The 9412-nt window shown below is 41.6% G+C and overlaps 1 protein-coding gene across 9 annotated transcripts in view; it reads right to left on the reverse strand.

Annotated features, from left to right (window-relative positions):
* The window catches only part of RABGAP1 (RAB GTPase activating protein 1), a 206333-nt gene that overhangs the window by 196416 nt on the left and 505 nt on the right, over positions 1–9412 (reverse strand). For 4 of the 9 annotated variants that reach the window (XR_002797731.3, XR_002797732.2, XM_058302410.2 and 1 more), the window contains exon 1: positions 2938–3045. The exons of 2 other annotated variants lie outside the window; for them this stretch is intronic. The gene's annotated coding sequence lies outside the window, so the exon portion shown is untranslated. Of the gene's footprint in view, positions 1–2937; positions 3176–9412 lie in introns of those variants that run through there. 3 more of the 9 variants (XM_004463430.5, XM_071217013.1, XM_071217012.1) reach the window with 3 other exon arrangements.

Genomic DNA, 9412 nt, shown 5'->3' on the forward strand with positions numbered 1-9412 from the left:
CAAATTACTGCTATTCTGTAAGAGTCAATAACATTGGAGTTATCACAGAAACTAGTTTACAAATGTACCTTAAAAAATGGAAGATTTTAGAACACAGAAAAATTTACTGGCATAAAGATTTACAGATAACAAGGAATAATGGTTTATAACACAAATGCTGCAACTAGAGATACATAAACACCATGTATTAACTCCTGGAGAGGGGTTTACTGGCAGCACTATCATACAATTAAAAAGACATGATTTTCATGTATCAGAGCCAAGACAACACATACAATTTAATATCAAACATAAACCTAAACACAGGTTTAAGGCTTTATTTCACTCTTAACTGATTCACAGAAAAAAGGACTCTGGAAGAGGTAGGCCTTCAAGAGCTCCTGTAAGGCAGGAAGAACAATCTTCAAAAAATTATCACTTAACCGGTAACTAATGACTAATTCAGAGTATTATAGGTGATTTGGAAAAGGGGAGGGGGGATTTCCAGGCCAAATTCTATAAACATCTTCATGACCTATATAATGCCATATTTGGTCAGACAATCTTTGCGCTCGGAAAGAAACAAAACTGTTACATTCTAAGTTTAAGTGTCTATCAATATTGTTGTTACTATTTTCCCTGGAGGTACAAAGACATTGAACAAAGGACCTTGTACATGGGACAGGCACTCAACCACTGAGCTACACCTACTCTCGCATCAATATTGTTTTGACATACAAGTTTTTAAAAGAACAAAGATCCTGATAGCAACATAATACTAGAGGAAAAAACTAGGCAACCAGTTTATGTGAAAAAGAAACAACTGTTAAGCTGACACGGTGTTTTTTTCAGGTATATCTGTGGACATCAAGTCCTTAGCCCTGAATTTTCTTTCTTTGGGATCTATGGGGAAAACCAATAAAACAAGGCAGTTACATACAAAGCACTAAGATGTCACACGAAACTCTGCTGTAAGTTTTTCAGGTAAATTAACTTATTTAATAACGTTTGAGTTTTGCCTGCAAGAAAAATTGAGTTTTGTATTCATTTATTCTACATGCTTGAGAGATGTATAATATCTGATTACACTGAAAATTACAAAGATAACATTATGGGTAGCCTATGGCAGAACCTTAGCACACCAGTAGCACCAATTTCAACTAATCATTTTCTGAAGCCTGCATTCAAAGAACACTTAATAAAATAATTACTGTGAAATGATGAGATCTTTAAAGTAGCCTTTAATTTAGCTGGAAATGTATTCAATATAAGACACATGATCTTTTCAAAAGAATCTGGGTTGAAAAGTTAAGTTACAGTGTGTGGAAAACCATGTCCCCTCAAACAGATTATGCGCTTAATGCATTTTTCTCAATATATAGTAAAAAGGTAGGAAACAGGTGTCTTCACTTTACAGTCCCACTACTTTCCTACCATGTAATCCAGATTAAGCACTTGTATCATTAAACTGCTAATAAAACACTGTGCTAAAATAACATATAGTTGGTAGGTTAACTTTCTAGACAAATATATACTGTATTAACGCCAAAGACTTGAGTTAATTAACTGTGAAAGGAATTATAAAACGGAATCAATGAAAAGAAAGTGTGAACAACATTAGCATATGAATGTTATTTTGTTTAAAGCTACTTGTGAATTTTAAATATTACCAATACCTACAAATAATCATAGATTAAATTTTACTAATGGAAACTGAGGTCTACAAAAGAAGATCATAAAGAAACTCTCCCCTATTCATTTTTAGTTTTTCTAAGTAACTCTACTTAAGAGCCTCCAATACATATTAAAAGCCCAACCTATAAAAGTGAATAAAGGCAACAGGTCCTAGGTTTAAAAAACAAAGGTGGACACCCACTTCCTTGGTTCATAACCTTTTTTTTGGTTTACTATTCAAAGAACAATTTAATGTGCCACAGTCTCATTTACCCTGTATTGTTCTTTTCTTCCTAAATAAAACAGCTGGAAACACACATACACAAACACGATTTACTACACCAGTCACATGTATGAGAATATAGGTGTTTATTTGAATGAAATTATCAAATGAATTGTGAAACCCTATCTCTGCCATTTTATCCCTCTGATTAAAAAAAAAGACAAAAGCCGAAAGACTCTAAATTCAAGTTTTTAAGTCAACGGAGCACTACCAGAATGATCACTTAAGGTTTCCTAAAACACTTGCTTCTCAGATAAATTGAAAGTAACCATAGGTCTGGAGAGGCTTATAAGAGCAGGAATATCTGAAAAATAACCTGGAGATGTAAGTACTACCAGGCAGCGGACAGCGAACTCCTGGAAGTTTGAGCTTATCCTCTGTCTCAACACCTAAAACCATGAAGCCTACTTAAGAGTTAAAAGATGAGAATAGCAATGAGGTATCGGGGGTAGATGCTTAAAAGCATATGGGAAGAATGGGATGCCGAGGACGCTTTAATTTCAGGTACAGGAAATGCGAAAGACCAACATGAGACGGCAAAGCGACCCTTAAAGAAAGCATGTATTTCAAATGAGGCGTAGTCCAGCCTAAGTCGCAGACAACAGGCCAGGAGGGCAGTGGGGAGAAACTGAGGCGTAGAGTCAGATTCCCAATAGGACCAGACTCAGAACATGAAAGCCAAGAGACAAACTGGCTTGGCTGGGGGGCCAGAGGGACAGCCCCAAAGACAGGACTCAGAAGGCAGGCACCCACCCACACCCGGGGAACCGGTTTGGGCAGGGGCTCTTGCCTGCGCATGCGCCTTTCCTCCAACCATCGCAGTTCCCCCTCCCCCCAATCACGGCTCCTCTCAGAACTCGGCCCGTCGAGGAGGGGAGCGCAGCTCAGCCGCCCAGCCCTGCAAGATGAGAAGACAGCTTGGCTCCCGTCAGCCGTTGGAGGATACCCTCTGGGTTGTGGTTGGGAATCTGGGAGAAGAAGGAGGGTAAACACTGCCCTACCCGACCCGCCGCCGACTGCCAGCCGCCGCTCGCCTTCCCGAAGGCTCCTCCGCCTTGGCCTCCTCAGCCGCCTTCTCTCCTCCCGCCCCGCCCCCATCACGTGAGAGCGGTTCTTTCCGCCCTCCGCCCCGCCCCTTGATCGATCTCATAGGCCCTCTCTTAAACCGGGAGGCCTCATTGGCCCAGCAGCAAGCAGCAAGAGAGGTACTTCCTGTCCTCGAACCCCTGCCTGAGCTTTCAGCTAGTCTTAGGACTCTGCGCCTGCGTGGAATCTGCACACTGGGAGCTCGAAGTGGAGCTATGGTCGGTCAGTTTGTGTTCCTGGAGAGGCACCAGCTCTGTGATTGCAGCAGGGGCTGGGAGGACAGGCAATGGGAGCTAACTGGGCTAGTGGCATCTTTTGAGTCTAAGAGAAAGTACGACTCGAAAGAGTATACGAGGTGGAGCAAGGACTCCCCGTGCTCAACTTTCATGCTCTTCAGTGCTCCTCTCACCAAACATTTATTGAGTTTGTGGTGTGCTAGGAATTGTGATAGGTCTTTTCACGGGTATCACATTTCAGTTTTTCGACGAACTTGTGAGAATGGTATGATTTTTCTTGTACAAAGGACTCACGCCTAAGTTACAAAATACAGCCTAGAAGTCAAAACTTCTGACTTCCAAGTCCAGGGTCACTGCCTCCAACACAGCTACCTTGATATACTTGAGACACGCAAAAGAAATCAGGAATGACGAAGGTTGTTTTGGACTGTTACCCAAAAATGAGGATGGGATTTGATTCAGAAATTATTCAAAAGTGAAAATGCAGAGCATTGACAATATGTTTAAAGTGCCTGTCTTTAACGAATTTACGGTAGCTGGGGAAAAAAGGATATATCCGTAACAAAGACTATGATTATTGATAGTGCTACTTAAGTCTTGATATATTAGAAAATATTTTTACAGCTTCTCCATTAATTTTTGCCATTCCTTAAGTGGCATATCCTCTATTCCTAGTGAATGACTCATTTGAAATGTTTTTCAGTAGACACTGCATCGAAATCAACCACAAAAAACACAACAAAACACCCTGATCTGTTGCAGTTCTTCTTTGTAACTCATACATAACAACAAACTTGATTGCATTTTACGTCTCCATCACCCTGCCCGTGAAAATAGCTTTGTTTCCTTTCTCACTATATAGTTAATAAATAATGCACACCTATTTAAAGGATTCAAATAATAAAATATTAGGAACATACTAAAATCTTAAATCCAGAGAAAATATTTTAATATTTAATCTATTTAGATATTTTGGTGGCCATTCTTCCATGCATTTCTCAAATCATATGTAGAAGCCAAATATTTATGTTAACATAAATTTGTAAAGTAAAAATTTTTTGCAGAATCAGTACATATGCCTTGGAGAAAAATAGAAACTACAGACAGCAAATTTTTTTAAAAAATTAAATTCTCACATTCCCACCACCCAGAGATCACAATTGTTAATATTTTAGTGCATATCCTTCTGTATTGTGTGTATATATTTTTTCAAAATATCACATTATTTAGTAATCTGCATTTTTCCAGTTAACAATAGCTATTTTTTCACTTCAGTAAAACTTCCTCTCATCTAATTCCTAGATTGTATTAAAAGTTTTGTCAAGTCAAAAATATATTTTACAGTTGGCTTTCACAAATCACTAGTATTTCAGTAAATTTCTCTCTAATCTAATACCTAACTATATTAAAATTTCTACCAACCCAAGTATATTTTTTTACAGCCAGATTTCCCACATGAGAATAAAATCTAGACACATACATTGCATCTAACTATGTGCCTTAATTCTTTTTAAATCTACCTTTTAAGGAAAAACAAACAAAAAACGACACTGACAGAGAATAGGACACTTGAAGTACAAAATTTCCCACCTTCTGGATGTGATTGGTTGCTTCAAGAGATCATTGAGGGGAAGGGGATGTGACTCAAGTGATAGAGGTTCTGCCTACCACATGGGAGGACTTGGGTTTGATCCCTGGGGCCTCCTGGTGAAAAAGAAGAGAAAGTGTGCCCGTGCAGTGAGCCAGTGCCCTGCACAAGCATGTCATGCAGAAAGATGATGACACAACAAAAGAGAGACAAGGGGAAAGTCAAGGTGAAGCGCAGAAGAAACCAGGAACTCAGGTGGCACAGTTGACAGGGAACCTCTCTCCCCATCAGAGTTCTCCAGGATCCAATACTGGTGAATCCTAGAGGAGAGAAAATGAGAAGACAACACAGATAGCAAAAACAGCAGGGTGGGAGGGGGGGAAGGGGGGAATAAATAAATAAATAAATCTTTAAAAAAAAAGGGGGGGATGTCATTGAGGACAACCAGCAAGATAGCAGCAAAATAAGGAGCTCCTAGAGTCAGCTCATACCCCAGGGCAGTTAGTAATCACCCAACGCTATCTAGAGCACCTGTTTGGGGACTCCAGGACACCAAAAGAGCATCCTGCAATATCGGTTTTTAAAAAATAGTATTTTATAGACTCCATTTCAATGCTAACTGCTTGCTGATGCCATATATCTCAACATCTTATTCATTCACATACAACTAATTTTGGTTTCCAAATATGCCTAATGCTTTTATAGCATGTGACTTTGTACCTTGGAACATATGATTAGGATCAATGCGGTAGGCTAGAGCAGAATGGAAACGTTTTTGAATGTTAAGAAAACTGAAGTTCAATCTATAGACACAAAGGTGCCCTTAGAAAAATTTAACAACAGTGACATCAGATTTGGGTTTTTAAAAAGTTCATTCTAGGCGGTGGACTTGGCCCAGTGGTTAGGGCATCTGTCTACCACATGGGAGGTCCGCGGTTCAAACCCAGGGCCTCCTTGATCTGTGTGGAGCTGGCCCACGTGCAGTGCTGAGGTGCACAAGGAGTGCCCTGCCACGCAGGCGTGTCCCCCGCGTAGGGGAGCCCCACGCGCAAGGAGTGCGCCCCACGAGGAGAGCCGCCCAGCGCGAAAGAAAGTGCAGCCTGCCCAGGAATGGTGCTGCACGCACAGAGAGCTGATACAACAAGATGACCCAATAAAGGGAAACACAGATTCCCATGCCGCTGACAACAGAAGCAGACAAAGAAGATGCAGCAAATAGACACAGAGAACAGACAACCGGGGGCGGGAAGGGGAGAGAAATAAGTAAATCTTTTTAAAAAAAGTTCATTCTGGTATCAGTGGAGCAGGCAAGAGTTTGGAGGCTGCCTAAGATGAACTAGGGCAGTAGAAAGAAAAAGAGGGCACAGGGTTCAAGAGGTATTTATAAAAGAAATAGCAAGCCATCAGCCATGTGGGAGCTAAGCCCTCTCTCAATTTAGAGGTGGCATGGTCATCGCCATCCCAGGATCTTCGGGATGGAGGGATAAAATATGGATTAGAGTGGATTTACTGGTATTCTACTATAGAATTACTGTGACTCTAGCAATGGAAGAAATTATATCATTGATGTAAAGACAGTGGAGTTGCTGAAGGCAGGGAGAGGGAAAAAGCGGTGTAATATGGGAGAATTTTTAGGACTCAAGAGTTGTCCTGAATGATATTACAGGGACAGATGCAGGATATTACATATCCTACCATAACAGAGTGTAAGCTACAATGTAAACTATAATTCATGCTGTGTAGCAGTGCTCCAAAATGTACTCATCAAGTGTAATGAATGTAGCACACTAATGATAGAAGTTGCTGATGTTGGAGGAGTGAGGGGTGTGCAGAATGGGGTCTATGGGAAACTCATATTTTTTTAATGTAACATTTTGTGTGATCTATGTATCTTTAAAAGAAAAAAGAGAAGATTAAAAAAAAAAAGAAATAGCAAGAATTTAGTGAGCAATTGGACTAGGGAGGAGGAGAGGGTATAACCAAGAATTAAGAATTAATAAATGATTATGATTACTGTGTCATTATGTTTGTAGAAGGCTCTGTGTTCTGGGCCTCTAGGGTCTTGGATTATGTTGTATAAAAGCATTAAAGTACAACCCCAGGTATTGGTTCTTTTGAGGGCTAAAGAGACCCACAGGTTCTATGGTCATGGCAGATGGAGTTCACTGCCATGTCAGTTGGCCCTTCTTTGGAGCTGGTGTTTCTGCGTGATGGAGCTGGACTCAGATGTGGTCTCTTTTCACAAGCCTTTCATACTACTTTACTGGAATTGTAGTTGGTGCTGGGGTTTAAGATATATCTAGGGGATGTGAATCTCTGGACTGACAATATGATAGCCAGGCCCTGAGCCTCAACAGACTTCAGCTCCTACACTCTGATTTATTGGACTTACCCCACTCAGCTAACATGGAGTTGAAGAATGTCAACCACCACACCATGGAGCCTAGAGTGCCTACAACTGAAAGTGGGAGGATTGCATCCAGTATCCATGTGGAATCTAAGCACCCTCTTGACATAACTGTGGAATGGACACAACCAAGCCAAGGTCCACAGGAAGGAGGAATACAGTAAGGATTAGAGTGGACTTGATGATATTCTATTCATGAACTATTGTGGATAATAATCGAGAAAATGTGGCATTGGTATGGAAAAAGTGGCCATGGTAGCTGCTGGGTGCTGGGAATGGGAGGAAGAGATGAGATGTGGAGGCATTTTCAGGACTTGGAGTTGTCCAGGGTAGTGCTGCAGGGACAATTGCTGGACATTGTATGTCCTCCCATGGCCCACTGGATGGAACGTGGGAGAGTGTGGGGTATGGTGTGGACCACAGGCCATGGGGTGCAGCGATGCCCAGAGATGTACTCACCAGATGCAATAGATGTGTCATGATGATGGGGGAGAGTGTTACTGTGGGTGGAGTGGTGGGGTGGGGGCAGTGCGGGTGAATGGGGACCTCATATTTTTTTAATGTAATATTTTTTAAAAAATCAATGAATTGAGTAGAATTTGGAAAAAAAAAAAAAGCATTTAAGGACACACCATAGGGTAGGCAATGGAGTAAAGAGTTTATTAAGAAACAGGAAAAGAGTACATAGTCCTAGACATGGATGCAGGGTGCTAACAAGATGAGTCCTGCACCTGTGGCCCTGGGTTAGGCCTTTCCTAAAGTTGGAGTGCGGCCCCAACTGTTTGCTGTTTTTTAGTTTGTTTTTTAAAGATTTATTTATTTCTTTCCCCTTCCCCTCCCCCCATTGTCTGCTCTCTGTATCCATTCGCTGTGTGTTCTTCTGTGTCCACTTGCATTATCTGGTGGCACTAGGAAACTGCACCTCTTTTTTTGTTGCGTCATCTTACTGTGTCAGCTCTCTGTGTGTGCTGCGTCGCTCCTTGGCGAGCTGTGCTTTTTTCATGCGGGGCAGCTCTCCTCGCAGGGCACACTCCTTGTGTGTGTGGTACCTCTATGTGGGGGTGCCCACGTGGCACGGCAGCACTGCATGTGGGCCAGCTCACCACACATGGCTCTGGAAGCCCTGGGGATCAAGCCCTGGACCCTCCATATGGTAGGCAGATGCTCTTATCAATTGAGCCATGTCTGCTTCCTGTTTGCTGTTATGATTGGTTGCCTTACAATCCCCGCCTTTTAGCTCTCAGGCGACCAATGGGAGGCCTGTTGTTTGTTGGTATTCCAGGCTTCTCTTTGACCCCAGAAAGAGTTCCAAATAGGAGTTTGTGGCCAGGGTCTCCAGGGCTCTTTCTGGCATTTTTCTTTAGCAGCTGCCTTCCCTTCAGGTTTCCAGCTGGGGTCTCACAGCCATGTTGTCTGTTGGTCTGAACCACCTTCCCTGTTTCCTATATTAACATGCCTCAATTATATAGAAGCTTTTTTTTCTCTTCCAGTATATTATAAAATAGCCAAAAGTTAATGTTGATATTACTTAAACTTGCTAGTCTAGTCTCACCCTTCTTCATGCTTGCTATTGTGATGGTCATTCTAGACTTTGTTTATCTTTGTTTATGATTATTCCAGGCTAGTCTCACTCTTCTTTATACTCGCTAGTTTATTATTCCAGACTTAATCTCACCCTTGTTTACGGTTATTCCAGATTAACCTCACTGTTTATACTTGCTATTGTAATAACCAGTTCACCTTCCCATCTGAATCCATGAAAACACTAAACACCTCAGATTTGGGAAGACAGATTTTTAGGCTGATAGGCAGTCTGACGTCCTTCTTTGCTCTTAGCAATTCTCTCTTTGAAACCCTGGTGTTAGGAATTGGTCATTGGCACGCCCAGGGCAGAAAAACGCGCTTTTACTCGGCTACAAGGGAAGAGGCCTGTAAAATGATATTCAAGTTTTCTAATCCTGCTTACCTGTTCAGGGTTTATGCTGTTCACAAACACCAGGCCTAGCGAAGAAGAGCAGAAGAAGGATTTGGGATAAAAAAAAAAGAGGTACACTGACATGGGGACAACCAGTTGGAGACATTTTCTATGCAGTTAGCTCTGGAACTCAAAGATCTGTCTGAGTTGGCGACAGTTTTGTGAACTGTCTACACGTTTTTGG

The sequence above is a fragment of the Dasypus novemcinctus genome, chromosome 8 (genome assembly GCF_030445035.2).
Source record: "Dasypus novemcinctus isolate mDasNov1 chromosome 8, mDasNov1.1.hap2, whole genome shotgun sequence".
Classification (NCBI taxonomy): domain Eukaryota; kingdom Metazoa; phylum Chordata; class Mammalia; order Cingulata; family Dasypodidae; genus Dasypus; species Dasypus novemcinctus.